Raw genomic sequence first — 21,835 nt, 5'->3', positions numbered from 1 at the left:
CTTTTTTGACCTAAGTTTGAGGATTGCGCTCAAATCAAATGTCCTATAACCAAATTTCCACATGTAACTACTAGATTGTGATACAATACACTAATGGGTGAAGTTTGGTTGACTTCTGCGCAGCGGTTTGGGAGTTAACATCAAAATTACATTTCTCGGCCATATCGCATAGATCTCTCTGTGAAAAGGCTTAAATGACTTTTTTAATTAAGTTTGATGATTGCATTCAAACAAAATGTACTAGAACAAAATTTTTAAATGTAACTACTAGATTGTGATACAATACACTATTGGGTGAAGTTTGGTTGACTTCTGCGCAGCGGTTTGGGAGTTAACATCAAAATTACATTTCTCGGCCATATCGCATAGATCTCACTGTGAAAAGGCTTAAATGGCTTTTTTGACCTAAGTTTGAGGATTGCGCTCAAATCAAATGTCCTAGAACCAAATTTCCACATGTAACTACTAGATTGTGATAAAATACACTAATGGGTGAAGTTTGGTTGACTTCTGCGCAGCGGTTTGGGAGTTAACATCAAAATTACATTTCTCGGCCATATCGCATAGATCTCACTGTGAAAAGGCTTAAATGACTTTTTTAATTAAGTTTGATGATTGCGCTCAAACAAAATTTCCTAGAACAAAATTTTCAAATGTAACTACTAGATTGTGATACAATACACTATTGGGTGAAGTTTGGTTGACTTCTGCGCAGCGGTTTGGGAGTTAACATCAAAATTACATTTCTCGGCCATATCGCATAGATCTCACTGTGAAAAGGCTTAAATGACTTTTTTAATTAAGTTTGATGATTGCATTCAAACAAAATGTCCTAGAACAAAATTTTCAAATGTAACTACTAGATTGTGATACAATACACTATTGGGTGAAGTTTGGTTGACTTCTGCGCAGCGGTTTGGGAGTTAACATCAAAATTACATTTCTCGGCCATATCGCATAGATCTCACTGTGAAAAGGCTTAAATGGCTTTTTTGACCTAAGTTTGAGGATTGCGCTCAAATCAAATGTCCTAGAACCAAATTTCCACATGTAACTACTAGATTGTGATACAATACACTAATGGGTGAAGTTTGGTTTACTTCTGCGCAGCGGTTTGGGAGTTAACATCAAAATTACATTTCTCGGCCATATCGCATAGATCTCACTGTGAAAAGGCTTAAATGGCTTTTTTGACCTAAGTTTAATAATTGCGCTCAAACCAAATGTCCTAGAACGAAATTTTAAAATGTAACTACTAGAATGTGATACAATACACTATTGGGTGAAGTTTGGTTGACTTCTGCGCAGCGGTTTGGGAGTTAACATCAAAATTACATTTCTCGGCCATATCGCATAGATCTCACTGTGAAAAGGCTTAAATGGCTTTTTTGACCTAAGTTTGAGGATTGCGCTTAAATCAAATGTCCTAGAACCAAATTTCCACATGTAACTACTAGATTGTGATACAATACACTATTGGGTGAAGTTTGGTTGACTTCTGCGCAGCGGTTTGGGAGTTAACATCAAAATTACATTTCTCGGCCATATCGCATAGATCTCACTGTGAAAAGGCTTAAATGGCTTTTTTGACCTAAGTTAAAAGATTGCGCTCAAACCAAATGTCCTAGAACGAAATTTTCAAATGTAACTACTAGATTGTGATACAATACACTAATGGGTGAAGTTTGGTTGACTTCTGCGCAGCGGTTTGGGAGTTAACATCAAAATTACATTTCTCGGCCATATCGCATAGATCTCACTGTGAAAAGGCTTAAATGGCTTTTTTGACCTAAGTTTGAGGATATCGCTCAAATCAAATGTCCTATAACCAAATTTCCACATGTAACTACTAGATTGTGATACAATACACTAACGGGTGAAGTTTGGTTGACTTCTGCGCAGCGGTTTGGGAGTGAACATCAAAATTACATTTCTCGGCCATATCGCATAGATCTCACTGTGAAAAGGCTTAAATGGCTTTTTTGACCTAAGTTTGAGGATTGCGCTCAAATCAAATGTCCTAGAACCAAATTTCCACATGTAACTACTAGATTGTGATACAATACACTAATGGGTGAAGTTTGGTTGACTTCTGCGTAGCGGTTTGGGAGTGAACATCAAAATTACATTTCTCGGCCATATCACATAGATCTCACTGTGAAAAGGCTTAAATGGCTTTTTTGACCTAAGTTTGAGGATTGCGCTCAAATCAAATGTCCTAGAACCAAATTTCCACATGTAACTACTAGATTGTGATAAAATACACTAATGGGTGAAGTTTGGTTGACTTCTGCGCAGCGGTTTGGGAGTTAACATCAAAATTACATTTCTCGGCCATATCGCATAGATCTCACTGTGAAAAGGCTTAAATGACTTTTTTAATTAAGTTTGATGATTGCGCTCAAACAAAATTTCCTAGAACAAAATTTTCAAATGTAACTACTAGATTGTGATACAATACACTATTGGGTGAAGTTTGGTTGACTTCTGCGCAGCGGTTTGGGAGTTAACATCAAAATTACATTTCTCGGCCATATCGCATAGATCTCACTGTGAAAAGGCTTAAATGGCTTTTTTGACCTAAGTTTGAGGATTGCGCTCAAATCAAATGTCCTATAACCAAATTTCCACATATAACTACTAGATTGTGATACAATACACTAATGGGTGAAGTTTGGTTGACTTCTGCGCAGCGGTTTGGGAGTTAACATCAAAATTACATTTCTCGGCCATATCGCATAGATCTCACTGTGAAAAGGCTTAAATGACTTTTTTAATTAAGTTTGATGATTGCGTTCAAACAAAATGTCCTAGAACAAAATTTTCAAATGTAACTACTAGATTGTGATACAATACACTAATGGGTGAAGTTTGGTTGACTTCTGCGCAGCGGTTTGGGAGTTAACATCAAAATTACATTTCTCGGCCATATCGCATAGATCTCACTGTGAAAAGGCTTAAATGACTTTTTTAATTAAGTTTGATGATTGCATTCAAACAAAATGTCCTAGAACAAAATTTTCAAATGTAACTACTAGATTGTGATACAATACACTATTGGGTGAAGTTTGGTTGACTTCTGCGCAGCGGTTTGGGAGTTAACATCAAAATTACATTTCTCGGCCATATCGCATAGATCTCACTGTGAAAAGGCTTAAATGGCTTTTTTGACCTAAGTTTGAGGATTGCGCTCAAATCAAATGTCCTAGAACCAAATTTCCACATGTAACTACTAGATTGTGATACAATACACTAATGGGTGAAGTTTGGTTTACTTCTGCGCAGCGGTTTGGGAGTTAACATCAAAATTACATTTCTCGGCCATATCGCATAGATCTCACTGTGAAAAGGCTTAAATGGCTTTTTTGACCTAAGTTTAATAATTGCGCTCAAACCAAATGTCCTAGAACGAAATTTTAAAATGTAACTACTAGAATGTGATACAATACACTATTGGGTGAAGTTTGGTTGACTTCTGCGCAGCGGTTTGGGAGTTAACATCAAAATTACATTTCTCGGCCATATCGCATAGATCTCACTGTGAAAAGGCTTAAATGGCTTTTTTGACCTAAGTTTGAGGATATCGCTCAAATCAAATGTCCTATAACCAAATTTCCACATGTAACTACTAGATTGTGATACAATACACTAACGGGTGAAGTTTGGTTGACTTCTGCGCAGCGGTTTGGGAGTGAACATCAAAATTACATTTCTCGGCCATATCGCATAGATCTCACTGTGAAAAGGCTTAAATGGCTTTTTTGACCTAAGTTTGAGGATTGCGCTCAAATCAAATGTCCTAGAACCAAATTTCCACATGTAACTACTAGATTGTGATACAATACACTAATGGGTGAAGTTTGGTTGACTTCTGCGTAGCGGTTTGGGAGTGAACATCAAAATTACATTTCTCGGCCATATCGCATAGATCTCACTGTGAAAAGGCTTAAATGGCTTTTTTGACCTAAGTTTGAGGATTGCGCTCAAATCAAATGTCCTAGAACCAAATTTCCACATGTAACTACTAGATTGTGATAAAATACACTAATGGGTGAAGTTTGGTTGACTTCTGCGCAGCGGTTTGGGAGTTAACATCAAAATTACATTTCTCGGCCATATCGCATAGATCTCACTGTGAAAAGGCTTAAATGACTTTTTTAATTAAGTTTGATGATTGCGCTCAAACAAAATTTCCTAGAACAAAATTTTCAAATGTAACTACTAGATTGTGATACAATACACTATTGGGTGAAGTTTGGTTGACTTCTGCGCAGCGGTTTGGGAGTTAACATCAAAATTACATTTCTCGGCCATATCGCATAGATCTCACTGTGAAAAGGCTTAAATGGCTTTTTTGACCTAAGTTTGAGGATTGCGCTCAAATCAAATGTCCTATAACCAAATTTCCACATATAACTACTAGATTGTGATACAATACACTAATGGGTGAAGTTTGGTTGACTTCTGCGCAGCGGTTTGGGAGTTAACATCAAAATTACATTTCTCGGCCATATCGCATAGATCTCACTGTGAAAAGGCTTAAATGACTTTTTTAATTAAGTTTGATGATTGCGTTCAAACAAAATGTCCTAGAACAAAATTTTCAAATGTAACTACTAGATTGTGATACAATACACTAATGGGTGAAGTTTGGTTGACTTCTGCGCAGCGGTTTGGGAGTTAACATCAAAATTACATTTCTCGGCCATATCGCATAGATCTCACTGTGAAAAGGCTTAAATGACTTTTTTAATTAAGTTTGATGATTGCATTCAAACAAAATGTCCTAGAACAAAATTTTCAAATGTAACTACTAGATTGTGATACAATACACTATTGGGTGAAGTTTGGTTGACTTCTGCGCAGCGGTTTGGGAGTTAACATCAAAATTACATTTCTCGGCCATATCGCATAGATCTCACTGTGAAAAGGCTTAAATGGCTTTTTTGACCTAAGTTTGAGGATTGCGCTCAAATCAAATGTCCTAGAACCAAATTTCCACATGTAACTACTAGATTGTGATACAATACACTAATGGGTGAAGTTTGGTTTACTTCTGCGCAGCGGTTTGGGAGTTAACATCAAAATTACATTTCTCGGCCATATCGCATAGATCTCACTGTGAAAAGGCTTAAATGGCTTTTTTGACCTAAGTTTAATAATTGCGCTCAAACCAAATGTCCTAGAACGAAATTTTAAAATGTAACTACTAGAATGTGATACAATACACTATTGGGTGAAGTTTGGTTGACTTCTGCGCAGCGGTTTGGGAGTTAACATCAAAATTACATTTCTCGGCCATATCGCATAGATCTCACTGTGAAAAGGCTTAAATGGCTTTTTTGACCTAAGTTTGAGGATTGCGCTCAAATCAAATGTCCTAGAACCAAATTTCCACATGTAACTACTAGATTGTGATACAATACACTAATGGGTGAAGTTTGGTTTACTTCTGCGCAGCGGTTTGGGAGTTAACATCAAAATTACATTTCTCGGCCATATCGCATAGATCTCACTGTGAAAAGGCTTAAATGGCTTTTTTGACCTAAGTTTGAGGATTGCGCTCAAATCAAATGTCCTATAACCAAATTTCCACATGTAACTACTAGATTGTGATACAATACACTAATGGGTGAAGTTTGGTTGACTTCTGCGCAGCGGTTTGGGAGTTAACATCAAAATTACATTTCTCGGCCATATCGCATAGATCTCACTGTGAAAAGGCTTAAATGGCTTTTTTGACCTAAGTTTGAGGATTGCGCTCAAACAAAATGTCCTAGAACAAAATTTTCAAATGTAACTACTAGATTGTGATACAATACACTATTGGGTGAAGTTTGGTTGACTTCTGCGCAGCGGTTTGGGAGTTAACATCAAAATTACATTTCTCGGCCATATCGCATAGATCTAACTGTGAAAAGGCTTAAATGACTTTTTTAATTAAGTTTGATGATTGCGTTCAAACAAAATGTCCTAGAACAAAATTTTCAAATGTAACTACTAGATTGTGATACAATACACTATTGGGTGAAGTTTGGTTGACTTCTGCGCAGCGGTTTGGGAGTTAACATCAAAATTACATTTCTCGGCCATATCGCATAGATCTCACTGTGAAAAGGCTTAAATGGCTTTTTTGACCTAAGTTTGAGGATTGCGCTCAAACCAAATGTCCTAGAACGAAATTTTCAAATGTAACTACTAGAATGTGATACAATACACTATTGGGTGAAGTTTGGTTGACTTCTGCGCAGCGGTTTGGGAGTTAACATCAAAATTACATTTCTCGGCCATATCGCATAGATCTCACTGTGAAAAGGCTTAAATGGCTTTTTTGACCTAAGTTTGAGGATTGCGCTCAAATCAAATGTCCTAGAACGAAATTTCCACATGTAACTACTAGATTGTGATAAAATACACTAATGGGTGAAGTTTGGTTGACTTCTGCGCAGCGGTTTGGGAGTTAACATCAAAATTACATTTCTCGGCCATATCGCATAGATCTCACTGTGAAAAGGCTTAAATGACTTTTTTAATTAAGTTTGATGATTGCGTTCAAACAAAATGTTCTAGAACAAAATTTTTAAATGTAACTACTAGATTGTGATACAATACACTATTGGGTGAAGTTTGGTTGACTTCTGCGCAGCGGTTTGGGAGTTAACATCAAAATTACATTTCTCGGCCATATCGCATAGATCTCACTGTGAAAAGGCTTAAATGGCTTTTTTGACCTAAGTTTGAGGATTGCGCTCAAATCAAATGTCCTAGAACCAAATTTCCACATGTAACTACTAGATTGTGATAAAATACACTAATGGGTGAAGTTTGGTTGACTTCTGCGCAGCGGTTTGGGAGTTAACATCAAAATTACATTTCTCGGCCATATCGCATAGATCTCACTGTGAAAAGGCTTAAATGACTTTTTTAATTAAGTTTGATGATTGCGCTCAAACAAAATTTCCTAGAACAAAATTTTCAAATGTAACTACTAGATTGTGATACAATACACTATTGGGTGAAGTTTGGTTGACTTCTGCGCAGCGGTTTGGGAGTTAACATCAAAATTACATTTCTCGGCCATATCGCATAGATCTCACTGTGAAAAGGCTTAAATGACTTTTTTAATTAAGTTTGATGATTGCGTTCAAACAAAATGTCCTAGAACAAAATTTTCAAAAAATTAACTACTAGATTGTGATACAATACACTATTGGGTGAAGTTTGGTTGACTTCTGCGCAGCGGTTTGGGAGTTAACATCAAAATTACATTTCTCGGCCATATCGCATAGATCTCACTGTGAAAAGGCTTAAATGGCTTTTTTGACCTAAGTTTGAGGATTTCGTTCAAACAAAATGTCCTAGAACAAAATTTTCAAATGTAACTACTAGATTGTGATACAATACACTATTGGGTGAAGTTTGGTTGACTTCTGCGCAGCGGTTTGGGAGTTAACATCAAAATTACATTTCTCGGCCATATCGCATAGATCTCACTGTGAAAAGGCTTAAATGACTTTTTTAATTAAGTTTGATGATTGCGTTCAAACAAAATGTCCTAGAACAAAATTTTCAAATATGACTACTAGATTGTGATACAATACACTATTGGGTGAAGTTTGGTTGACTTCTGCGCAGCGGTTTGGGAGTTAACATCAAAATTACATTTCTCGGCCATATCGCTTAGATCTCACTGTGAAAAGGCTTAAATGGCTTTTTTGACCTAAGTTTGAGGATTGCGCTCAAACCAAATGTTCTAGAACGAAATTTTCAAATGTAACTACTAGAATGTGATACAATACACTATTGGGTGAAGTTTGGTTGACTTCTGCGCAGCGGTTTGGGAGTTAACATCAAAATTACATTTCTCGGCCATATCGCATAGATCTCACTGTGAAAAGGCTTAAATGGCTTTTTTGACCTAAGTTTGAGGATTGCGCTCAAATCAAATGTCCTAGAACCAAATTTCCACATGTAACTACTAGATTGTGATAAAATACACTAATGGGTGAAGTTTGGTTGACTTCTGCGCAGCGGTTTGGGAGTTAACATCAAAATTACATTTCTCGGCCATATCGCATAGATCTCACTGTGAAAAGGCTTAAATGGCTTTTTTGACCTAAGTTTGAGGATTGCGCTCAAATCAAATGTCCTATAACCAAATTTCCACATGTAACTACTAGATTGTGATACAATACACTAATGGGTGAAGTTTGGTTGACTTCTGCGCAGCGGTTTGGGAGTTAACATCAAAATTACATTTCTCGGCCATATCGCATAGATCTCACTGTGAAAAGGCTTAAATGGCTTTTTTGACCTAAGTTTGAGGATTGCGCTCAAATCAAATGTCCTAGAACCAAATTTCTACATGTAACTACTAGATTGTGATAAAATACACTAATGGGTGAAGTTTGGTTGACTTCTGCGCAGCGGTTTGGGAGTAAACATCAAAATTACATTTCTCGGCCATATCGCATAGATCTCACTGTGAAAAGGCTTAAATGACTTTTTTAATTAAGTTTGATGATTGCGCTCAAACAAAATTTCCTAGAACAAAATTTTCAAATGTAACTACTAGATTGTGATACAATACACTATTGGGTGAAGTTTGGTTGACTTCTGCGCAGCGGTTTGGGAGTTAACATCAAAATTACATTTCTCGGCCATATCGCATAGATCTCACTGTGAAAAGGCTTAAATGACTTTTTTAATTAAGTTTGATGATTGCGTTCAAACAAAATGTCCTAGAACAAAATTTTCAAATGTAACTACTAGATTGTGATACAATACACTATTGGGTGAAGTTTGGTTGACTTCTGCGCAGCGGTTTGGGAGTTAACATCAAAATTACATTTCTCGGCCATATCGCATAGATCTCACTGTGAAAAGGCTTAAATGGCTTTTTTGACCTAAGTTTGAGGATTGCGCTCAAACAAAATGTCCTAGAACAAAATTTTCAAATGTAACTACTAGATTGTGATACAATACACTATTGGGTGAAGTTTGGTTGACTTCTGCGCAGCGGTTTGGGAGTTAACATCAAAATTACATTTCTCGGCCATATCGCATAGATCTCACTGTGAAAAGGCTTAAATGACTTTTTTAATTAAGTTTGATGATTGCGTTCATACAAAATGTCCTAGAACAAAATTTTCAAATGTAACTACTAGAATGTGATACAATACACTATTGGGTGAAGTTTGGTTGACTTCTGCGCAGCGGTTTGGGAGTTAACATCAAAATTACATTTCTCGGCCATATCGCATAGATCTCACTGTGAAAAGGCTTAAATGGCTTTTTTGACCTAAGTTTGAGGATTGCGCTCAAATCAAATGTCCTAGAACCAAATTTCCACATGTAACTACTAGATTGTGATAAAATACACTAATGGGTGAAGTTTGGTTGACTTTTGCGCAGCGGTTTGGGAGTTAACATCAAAATTACATTTCTCGGCCATATCGCATAGATCTCACTGTGAAAAGGCTTAAATGACTTTTTTAATTAAGTTTGATGATTGCGCTCAAACAAAATTTCCTAGAACAAAATTTTCAAATGTAACTACTAGATTGTGATACAATACACTATTGGGTGAAGTTTGGTTGACTTCTGCGCAGCGGTTTGGGAGTTAACATCAAAATTACATTTCTCGGCCATATCGCATAGATCTCACTGTGAAAAGGCTTAAATGGCTTTTTTGACCTAAGTTTGAGGATTGCGCTCAAATCAAATGTCCTATAACCAAATTTCCACATGTAACTACTAGATTGTGATACAATACACTAATGGGTGAAGTTTGGTTGACTTCTGCGCAGCGGTTTGGGAGTTAACATCAAAATTACATTTCTCGGCCATATCGCATAGATCTCACTGTGAAAAGGCTTAAATGACTTTTTTAATTAAGTTTGATGATTGCGTTCAAACAAAATGTCCTAGAACAAAATTTTTAAATGTAACTACTAGATTGTGATACAATACACTATTGGGTGAAGTTTGGTTGACTTCTGCGCAGCGGTTTGGGAGTTAACATCAAAATTACATTTCTCGGCCATATCGCATAGATCTCACTGTGAAAAGGCTTAAATGGCTTTTATGACCTAAGTTTGAGGATTGCGCTCAAATCAAATGTCCTAGAACCAAATTTCCACATGTAACTACTAGATTGTGATAAAATACACTAATGGGTGAAGTTTGGTTGACTTCTGCGCAGCGGTTTGGGAGTTAACATCAAAATTACAATTCTCGGCCATATCGCATAGATCTCACTGTGAAAAGGCTTAAATGACTTTTTTAATTAAGTTTGATGATTGCGCTCAAACAAAATTTCCTAGAACAAAATTTTCAAATGTAACTACTAGATTGTGATACAATACACTATTGGGTGAAGTTTGGTTGACTTCTGCGCAGCGGTTTGGGAGTTAACATCAAAATTACATTTCTCGGCCATATCGCATAGATCTCACTGTGAAAAGGCTTAAATGACTTTTTTAATTAAGTTTGATGATTGCGTTCAAACAAAATGTCCTAGAACAAAATTTTCAAATGTAACTACTAGATTGTGATACAATACACTTTTGGGTGAAGTTTGGTTGACTTCTGCGCAGCGGTTTGGGAGTTAACATCAAAATTACATTTCTCGGCCATATCGCATAGATCTCACTGTGAAAAGGCTTAAATGGCTTTTTTGACCTAAGTTTGAGGATTGCGCTCAAATCAAATGTCCTATAACCAAATTTCCACATGTAACTACTAGATTGTGATACAATACACTAATGGGTGAAGTTTGGTTGACTTCTGCGCAGCGGTTTGGGAGTTAACATCAAAATTACATTTCTCGGCCATATCGCATAGATCTCTCTGTGAAAAGGCTTAAATGACTTTTTTAATTAAGTTTGATGATTGCGTTCAAACAAAATGTCCTAGAACAAAATTTTTAAATGTAACTACTAGATTGTGATACAATACACTATTGGGTGAAGTTTGGTTGACTTCTGCGCAGCGGTTTGGGAGTTAACATCAAAATTACATTTCTCGGCCATATCGCATAGATCTCACTGTGAAAAGGCTTAAATGGCTTTTTTTACCTAAGTTTGAGGATTGCGCTCAAATCAAATGTCCTAGAACCAAATTTCCACATGTAACTACTAGATTGTGATAAAATACACTAATGGGTGAAGTTTGGTTGACTTCTGCGCAGCGGTTTGGGAGTTAACATCAAAATTACATTTCTCGGCCATATCGCATAGATCTCACTGTGAAAAGGCTTAAATGACTTTTTTAATTAAGTTTGATGATTGCGCTCAAACAAAATTTCCTAGAACAAAATTTTCAAATGTAACTACTAGATTGTGATACAATACACTATTGGGTGAAGTTTGGTTGACTTCTGCGCAGCGGTTTGGGAGTTAACATCAAAATTACATTTCTCGGCCATATCGCATAGATCTCACTGTGAAAAGGCTTAAATGACTTTTTTAATTAAGTTTGATGATTGCGTTCAAACAAAATGTCCTAGAACAAAATTTTCAAATGTAACTACTAGATTGTGATACAATACACTATTGGGTGAAGTTTGGTTGACTTCTGCGCAGCGGTTTGGGAGTTAACATCAAAATTACATTTCTCGGCCATATCGCATAGATCTCACTGTGAAAAGGCTTAAATGGCTTTTTTGACCTAAGTTTGAGGATTGCGCTCAAATCAAATGTCCTAGAACCAAATTTCCACATGTAACTACTAGATTGTGATAAAATACACTAATGGGTGAAGTTTGGTTGACTTCTGCGCAGCGGTTTGGGAGTTAACATCAAAATTACATTTCTCGGCCATATCGCATAGATCTCACTGTGAAAAGGCTTAAATGACTTTTTTAATTAAGTTTGATGATTGCATTCAAACAAAATGTCCTAGAACAAAATTTTCAAATGTAACTACTAGATTGTGATACAATACACTATTGGGTGAAGTTTGGTTGACTTCTGCGCAGCGGTTTGGGAGTTAACATCAAAATTACATTTCTCGGCCATATCGCATAGATCTCACTGTGAAAAGGCTTAAATGGCTTTTTTGACCTAAGTTTGAGGATTGCGCTCAAATCAAATGTCCTAGAACCAAATTTCCACATGTAACTACTAGATTGTGATACAATACACTAATGGGTGAAGTTTGGTTTACTTCTGCGCAGCGGTTTGGGAGTTAACATCAAAATTACATTTCTCGGCCATATCGCATAGATCTCACTGTGAAAAGGCTTAAATGGCTTTTTTGACCTAAGTTTAATAATTGCGCTCAAACCAAATGTCCTAGAACGAAATTTTAAAATGTAACTACTAGAATGTGATACAATACACTATTGGGTGAAGTTTGGTTGACTTCTGCGCAGCGGTTTGGGAGTTAACATCAAAATTACATTTCTCGGCCATATCGCATAGATCTCACTGTGAAAAGGCTTAAATGGCTTTTTTGACCTAAGTTTGAGGATTGCGCTTAAATCAAATGTCCTAGAACCAAATTTCCACATGTAACTACTAGATTGTGATACAATACACTATTGGGTGAATTTTGGTTGACTTCTGCGCAGCGGTTTGGGAGTTAACATCAAAATTACATTTCTCGGCCATATCGCATAGATCTCACTGTGAAAAGGCTTAAATGGCTTTTTTGACCTAAGTTTAAAGATTGCGCTCAAACCAAATGTCCTAGAACGAAATTTTCAAATGTAACTACTAGATTGTGATACAATACACTAATGGGTGAAGTTTGGTTGACTTCTGCGCAGCGGTTTGGGAGTTAACATCAAAATTACATTTCTCGGCCATATCGCATAGATCTCACTGTGAAAAGGCTTAAATGGCTTTTTTGACCTAAGTTTGAGGATTGCGCTCAAATCAAATGTCCTATAACCAAATTTCCACATGTAACTACTAGATTGTGATACAATACACTAATGGGTGAAGTTTGGTTGACTTCTGCGCAGCGGTTTGGGAGTGAACATCAAAATTACATTTCTCGGCCATATCGCATAGATCTCACTGTGAAAAGGCTTAAATGGCTTTTTTGACCTAAGTTTGAGGATTGCGCTCAAATCAAATGTCCTAGAACCAAATTTCCACATGTAACTACTAGATTGTGATACAATACACTAATGGGTGAAGTTTGGTTGACTTCTGCGTAGCGGTTTGGGAGTGAACATCAAAATTACATTTCTCGGCCATATCGCATAGATCTCACTGTGAAAAGGCTTAAATGGCTTTTTTGACCTAAGTTTGAGGATTGCGCTCAAATCAAATGTCCTAGAACCAAATTTCCACATGTAACTACTAGATTGTGATAAAATACACTAATGGGTGAAGTTTGGTTGACTTCTGCGCAGCGGTTTGGGAGTTAACATCAAAATTACATTTCTCGGCCATATCGCATAGATCTCACTGTGAAAAGGCTTAAATGACTTTTTTAATTAAGTTTGATGATTGCGCTCAAACAAAATTTCCTAGAACAAAATTTTCAAATGTAACTACTAGATTGTGATACAATACACTATTGGGTGAAGTTTGGTTGACTTCTGCGCAGCGGTTTGGGAGTTAACATCAAAATTACATTTCTCGGCCATATCGCATAGATCTCACTGTGAAAAGGCTTAAATGGCTTTTTTGACCTAAGTTTGAGGATTGCGCTCAAATCAAATGTCCTATAACCAAATTTCCACATGTAACTACTAGATTGTGATACAATACACTAATGGGTGAAGTTTGGTTGACTTCTGCGCAGCGGTTTGGGAGTTAACATCAAAATTACATTTCTCGGCCATATCGCATAGATCTCACTGTGAAAAGGCTTAAATGACTTTTTTAATTAAGTTTGATGATTGCGTTCAAACAAAATGTCCTAGAACAAAATTTTCAAATGTAACTACTAGATTGTGATACAATACACTAATGGGTGAAGTTTGGTTGACTTCTGCGCAGCGGTTTGGGAGTTAACATCAAAATTACATTTCTCGGCCATATCGCATAGATCTCACTGTGAAAAGGCTTAAATGACTTTTTTAATTAAGTTTGATGATTGCGTTCAAACAAAATGTCCTAGAACAAAATTTTCAAAAATGTAACTACTAGATTGTGATACAATACACTATTGGGTGAAGTTTGGTTGACTTCTGCGCAGCGGTTTGGGAGTTAACATCAAAATTACATTTCTCGGCCATATCGCATAGATCTCACTGTGAAAAGGCTTAAATGGCTTTTTTGACCTAAGTTTGAGGATTGCGTTCAAACAAAATGTCCTAGAACAAAATTTTCAAATGTAACTACTAGATTGTGATACAATACACTATTGGGTGAAGTTTGGTTGACTTCTGCGCAGCGGTTTGGGAGTTAACATCAAAATTACATTTCTCGGCCATATCGCATAGATCTCACTGTGAAAAGGCTTAAATGACTTTTTTAATTAAGTTTGATGATTGCGTTCAAACAAAATGTCCTAGAACAAAATTTTCAAATATAACTACTAGATTGTGATACAATACACTATTGGGTGAAGTTTGGTTGACTTCTGCGCAGCGGTTTGGGAGTTAACATCAAAATTACATTTCTCGGCCATATCGCTTAGATCTCACTGTGAAAAGGCTTAAATGGCTTTTTTGACCTAAGTTTGAGGATTGCGCTCAAACCAAATGTTCTAGAACGAAATTTTCAAATGTAACTACTAGAATGTGATACAATACACTATTGGGTGAAGTTTGGTTGACTTCTGCGCAGCGGTTTGGGAGTTAACATCAAAATTACATTTCTCGGCCATATCGCATAGATCTCACTGTGAAAAGGCTTAAATGGCTTTTTTGACCTAAGTTTGAGGATTGCGCTCAAATCAAATGTCCTAGAACCAAATTTCCACATGTAACTACTAGATTGTGATAAAATACACTAATGGGTGAAGTTTGGTTGACTTCTGCGCAGCGGTTTGGGAGTTAACATCAAAATTACATTTCTCGGCCATATCGCATAGATCTCACTGTGAAAAGGCTTAAATGGCTTTTTTGACCTAAGTTTGAGGATTGCGCTCAAATCAAATGTCCTATAACCAAATTTCCACATGTAACTACTAGATTGTGATACAATACACTAATGGGTGAAGTTTGGTTGACTTCTGCGCAGCGGTTTGGGAGTTAACATCAAAATTACATTTCTCGGCCATATCGCATAGATCTCACTGTGAAAAGGCTTAAATGGCTTTTTTGACCTAAGTTTGAGGATTGCGCTCAAATCAAATGTCCTAGAACCAAATTTCTACATGTAACTACTAGATTGTGATAAAATACACTAATGGGTGAAGTTTGGTTGACTTCTGCGCAGCGGTTTGGGAGTAAACATCAAAATTACATTTCTCGGCCATATCGCATAGATCTCACTGTGAAAAGGCTTAAATGACTTTTTTAATTAAGTTTGATGATTGCGCTCAAACAAAATTTCCTAGAACAAAATTTTCAAATGTAACTACTAGATTGTGATACAATACACTATTGGGTGAAGTTTGGTTGACTTCTGCGCAGCGGTTTGGGAGTTAACATCAAAATTACATTTCTCGGCCATATCGCATAGATCTCACTGTGAAAAGGCTTAAATGACTTTTTTAATTAAGTTTGATGATTGCGTTCAAACAAAATGTCCTAGAACAAAATTTTCAAATGTAACTACTAGATTGTGATACAATACACTATTGGGTGAAGTTTGGTTGACTTCTGCGCAGCGGTTTGGGAGTTAACATCAAAATTACATTTCTCGGCCATATCGCATAGATCTCACTGTGAAAAGGCTTAAATGGCTTTTTTGACCTAAGTTTGAGGATTGCGCTCAAACAAAATGTCCTAGAACAAAATTTTCAAATGTAACTACTAGATTGTGATACAATACACTATTGGGTGAAGTTTGGTTGACTTCTGCGCAGCGGTTTGGGAGTTAACATCAAAATTACATTTCTCGGCCATATCGCATAGATCTCACTGTGAAAAGGCTTAAATGACTTTTTTAATTAAGTTTGATGATTGCGTTCATACAAAATGTCCTAGAACAAAATTTTCAAATGTAACTACTAGAATGTGATACAATACACTATTGGGTGAAGTTTGGTTGACTTCTGCGCAGCGGTTTGGGAGTTAACATCAAAATTACATTTCTCGGCCATATCGCATAGATCTCACTGTGAAAAGGCTTAAATGGCTTTTTTGACCTAAGTTTGAGGATTGCGCTCAAATCAAATGTCCTAGAACCAAATTTCCACATGTAACTACTAGATTGTGATAAAATACACTAATGGGTGAAGTTTGGTTGACTTTTGCGCAGCGGTTTGGGAGTTAACATCAAAATTACATTTCTCGGCCATATCGCATAGATCTCACTGTGAAAAGGCTTAAATGGCTTTTTTGACCTAAGTTTGAGGATTGCGCTCAAATCAAATGTCCTAGAACCAAATTTCCACATGTAACTACTAGATTGTGATAAAATACACTAATGGGTGAAGTTTGGTTGACTTCTGCGCAGCGGTTTGGGAGTTAACATCAAAATTACATTTCTCGGCCATATCGCATAGATCTCACTGTGAAAAGGCTTAAATGACTTTTTTAATTAAGTTTGATGATTGCGCTCAAACAAAATTTCCTAGAACAAAATTTTCAAATGTAACTACTAGATTGTGATACAATACACTATTGGGTGAAGTTTGGTTGACTTCTGCGCAGCGGTTTGGGAGTTAACATCAAAATTACATTTCTCGGCCATATCGCATAGATCTCACTGTGAAAAGGCTTAAATGACTTTTTTAATTAAGTTTGATGATTGCGTTCATACAAAATGTCCTAGAACAAAATTTTCAAATGTAACTACTAGAATGTGATACAATACACTATTGGGTGAAGTTTGGTTGACTTCTGCGCAGCGGTTTGGGAGTTAACATCAAAATTACATTTCTCGGCCATATCGCATAGATCTCACTGTGAAAAGGCTTAAATGGCTTTTTTGACCTAAGTTTGAGGATTGCGCTCAAATCAAATGTCCTAGAACCAAATTTCCACATGTAACTACTAGATTGTGATACAATACACTAATGGGTGAAGTTTGGTTTACTTCTGCGCAGCGGTTTGGGAGTTAACATCAAAATTACATTTCTCGGCCATATCGCATAGATCTCACTGTGAAAAGGCTTAAATGGCTTTTTTGACCTAAGTTTAATAATTGCGCTCAAACCAAATGTCCTAGAACGAAATTTTAAAATGTAACTACTAGAATGTGATACAATACACTATTGGGTGAAGTTTGGTTGACTTCTGCGCAGCGGTTTGGGAGTTAACATCAAAATTACATTTCTCGGCCATATCGCATAGATCTCACTGTGAAAAGGCTTAAATGGCTTTTTTGACCTAAGTTTGAGGATTGCGCTTAAATCAAATGTCCTAGAACCAAATTTCCACATGTAACTACTAGATTGTGATACAATACACTATTGGGTGAATTTTGGTTGACTTCTGCGCAGCGGTTTGGGAGTTAACATCAAAATTACATTTCTCGGCCATATCGCATAGATCTCACTGTGAAAAGGCTTAAATGGCTTTTTTGACCTAAGTTTAAAGATTGCGCTCAAACCAAATGTCCTAGAACGAAATTTTCAAATGTAACTACTAGATTGTGATACAATACACTAATGGGTGAAGTTTGGTTGACTTCTGCGCAGCGGTTTGGGAGTTAACATCAAAATTACATTTCTCGGCCATATCGCATAGATCTCACTGTGAAAAGGCTTAAATGGCTTTTTTGACCTAAGTTTGAGGATTGCGCTCAAATCAAATGTCCTATAACCAAATTTCCACATGTAACTACTAGATTGTGATACAATACACTAATGGGTGAAGTTTGGTTGACTTCTGCGCAGCGGTTTGGGAGTGAACATCAAAATTACATTTCTCGGCCATATCGCATAGATCTCACTGTGAAAAGGCTTAAATGGCTTTTTTGACCTAAGTTTGAGGATTGCGCTCAAATCAAATGTCCTAGAACCAAATTTCCACATGTAACTACTAGATTGTGATACAATACACTAATGGGTGAAGTTTGGTTGACTTCTGCGTAGCGGTTTGGGAGTGAACATCAAAATTACATTTCTCGGCCATATCGCATAGATCTCACTGTGAAAAGGCTTAAATGGCTTTTTTGACCTAAGTTTGAGGATTGCGCTCAAATCAAATGTCCTAGAACCAAATTTCCACATGTAACTACTAGATTGTGATAAAATACACTAATGGGTGAAGTTTGGTTGACTTCTGCGCAGCGGTTTGGGAGTTAACATCAAAATTACATTTCTCGGCCATATCGCATAGATCTCACTGTGAAAAGGCTTAAATGACTTTTTTAATTAAGTTTGATGATTGCGCTCAAACAAAATTTCCTAGAACAAAATTTTCAAATGTAACTACTAGATTGTGATACAATACACTATTGGGTGAAGTTTGGTTGACTTCTGCGCAGCGGTTTGGGAGTTAACATCAAAATTACATTTCTCGGCCATATCGCATAGATCTCACTGTGAAAAGGCTTAAATGGCTTTTTTGACCTAAGTTTGAGGATTGCGCTCAAATCAAATGTCCTATAACCAAATTTCCACATGTAACTACTAGATTGTGATACAATACACTAATGGGTGAAGTTTGGTTGACTTCTGCGCAGCGGTTTGGGAGTTAACATCAAAATTACATTTCTCGGCCATATCGCATAGATCTCACTGTGAAAAGGCTTAAATGACTTTTTTAATTAAGTTTGATGATTGCGTTCAAACAAAATGTCCTAGAACAAAATTTTCAAATGTAACTACTAGATTGTGATACAATACACTAATGGGTGAAGTTTGGTTGACTTCTGCGCAGCGGTTTGGGAGTTAACATCAAAATTACATTTCTCGGCCATATCGCATAGATCTCACTGTGAAAAGGCTTAAATGACTTTTTTAATTAAGTTTGATGATTGCATTCAAACAAAATGTCCTAGAACAAAATTTTCAAATGTAACTACTAGATTGTGATACAATACACTATTGGGTGAAGTTTGGTTGACTTCTGCGCAGCGGTTTGGGAGTTAACATCAAAATTACATTTCTCGGCCATATCGCATAGATCTCACTGTGAAAAGGCTTAAATGGCTTTTTTGACCTAAGTTTGAGGATTGCGCTCAAATCAAATGTCCTAGAACCAAATTTCCACATGTAACTACTAGATTGTGATACAATACACTAATGGGTGAAGTTTGGTTTACTTCTGCGCAGCGGTTTGGGAGTTAACATCAAAATTACATTTCTCGGCCATATCGCATAGATCTCACTGTGAAAAGGCTTAAATGGCTTTTTTGACCTAAGTTTAATAATTGCGCTCAAACCAAATGTCCTAGAACGAAATTTTAAAATGTAACTACTAGAATGTGATACAATACACTATTGGGTGAAGTTTGGTTGACTTCTGCGCAGCGGTTTGGGAGTTAACATCAAAATTACATTTCTCGGCCATATCGCATAGATCTCACTGTGAAAAGGCTTAAATGGCTTTTTTGACCTAAGTTTAATGATTGCGCTCAAACCAAATGTCCTAGAACGAAATTTTCAAATGTAACTACTAGAATGTGATACAATACACTATTGGGTGAAGTTTGGTTGACTTCTGCGCAGCGGTTTGGGAGTTAACATCAAAATTACATTTCTCGGCCATATCGCATAGATCTCATTGTGAAAAGGCTTAAATGGCTTTTTTGACCTAAGTTTGAGGATTGCGCTCAAACAAAATGTCCTAGAACAAAATTTTCAAATGTAACTACTAGATTGTGATACAATACACTAATGGGTGAAGTTTGGTTTACTTCTGCGCAGCGGTTTGGGAGTTAACATCAAAATTACATTTCTCGGCCATATCGCATAGATCTCACTGTGAAAAGGCTTAAATGGTTTTTTTTGACCTAAGTTTAATAATTGCGCTCAAACCAAATGTCCTAGAACGAAATTTTCAAATGTAACTACTAGAATGTGATACAATACACTATTGGGTGAAGTTTGGTTGACTTCTGCGCAGCGGTTTGGGAGTTAACATCAAAATTACATTTCTCGGCCATATCGCATAGATCTCACTGTGAAAAGGCTTAAATGGCTTTTTTGACCTAAGTTTGAGGATTGCGCTCAAATCAAATGTCCTAGAACCAAATTTCCACATTTAACTACTAGATTGTGATACAATACACTAATGGGTGAAGTTTGGTTGACTTCTGCGCAGCGGTTTGGGAGTTAACATCAAAATTACATTTCTCGGCCATATCGCATAGATCTCACTGTGAAAAGGCTTAAATGGCTTTTTTGACCTAAGTTTGAGGATTGCGCTCAAATCAAATGTCCAATAACCAAATTTCCACATGTACCTACTAGATTGTGATACAATACACTAATGGGTGAAGTTTGGTTGACTTCTGCGCAGCGGTTTGGGAGTTAACATCAAAATTACATTTCTCGGCCATATCGCATAGATCTCACTGTGAAAAGGCTTAAATGACTTTTTTAATTAAGTTTGATGATTGCGTTCAAACAAAATGTCCTAGAACAAAATTTTCAAATGTAACTACTAGATTGTGATACAATACACTAATGGTTGAAGTTTGGTTGACTTCTGCGCAGCGGTTTGGGAGTGAACATCAAAATTACATTTCTCGGCCATATCGCATAGATCTCACTGTGAAAAGGCTTAAATGACTTTTTTTAATTAAGTTTGAAGATTGCGCTCAAATCAAATGTCCTAGAACTAAATTTCCAAATGTAACTACTAGATTGTGATAAAATACACTATTGGGTGAAGTTTGGTTGACTTCTGCGCAGCGGTTTGGGAGTTAACATCAAAATTACATTTCTCGGCCATATCGCATAGATCTCACTGTGAAAAGGCTTAAATGGCTTTTTTGACCTAAGTTTGAGGATTGCGCTCAAATCAAATGTCCTATAACCAAATTTCCACATGTAACTACTAGATTGTGATACAATACACTAATGGGTGAAGTTTGGTTGACTTCTGCGCAGCGGTTTGGGAGTTAACATCAAAATTACATTTCTCGGCCATATCGCATAGATCTCACTGTGAAAAGGCTTAAATGACTTTTTTAATTAAGTTTGATGATTGCGTTCAAACAAAATGTCCTAGAACAAAATTTTCAAATGTAACTACTAGATTGTGATACAATACACTAATGGTTGAAGTTTGGTTGACTTCTGCGCAGCGGTTTGGGAGTGAACATCAAAATTACATTTCTCGGCCATATCGCATAGATCTCACTGTGAAAAGGCTTAAATGACTTTTTTTAATTAAGTTTGAAGATTGCGCTCAAATCAAATGTCCTAGAACTAAATTTCCAAATGTAACTACTAGATTGTGATAAAATACACTATTGGGTGAAGTTTGGTTGACTTCTGCGCAGCGGTTTGGGAGTTAACATCAAAATTACATTTCTCGGCCATATCGCATAGATCTCACTGTGAAAAGGCTTAAATGGCTTTTTTGACCTAAGTTTGAGGATTGCGCTCAAATCAAATGTCCTATAACCAAATTTCCACATGTAACTACTAGATTGTGATACAATACACTAATGGGTGAAGTTTGGTTGACTTCTGCGCAGCGGTTTGGGAGTTAACATCAAAATTACATTTCTCGGCCATATCGCATAGATCTCACTGTGAAAAGGCTTAAATGACTTTTTTAATTAAGTTTGATGATTGCGTTCAAACAAAATGTCCTAGAACAAAATTTTCAAATGTAACTACTAGATTGTGATACAATACA

Source organism: Corythoichthys intestinalis, chromosome 10 (genome assembly GCF_030265065.1).
Source record: "Corythoichthys intestinalis isolate RoL2023-P3 chromosome 10, ASM3026506v1, whole genome shotgun sequence".
Lineage (NCBI taxonomy): Eukaryota > Metazoa > Chordata > Actinopteri > Syngnathiformes > Syngnathidae > Corythoichthys > Corythoichthys intestinalis.
The sequence above is the reverse complement of the archived record's forward strand: the minus strand, read 5'-3'. Positions refer to the sequence as shown.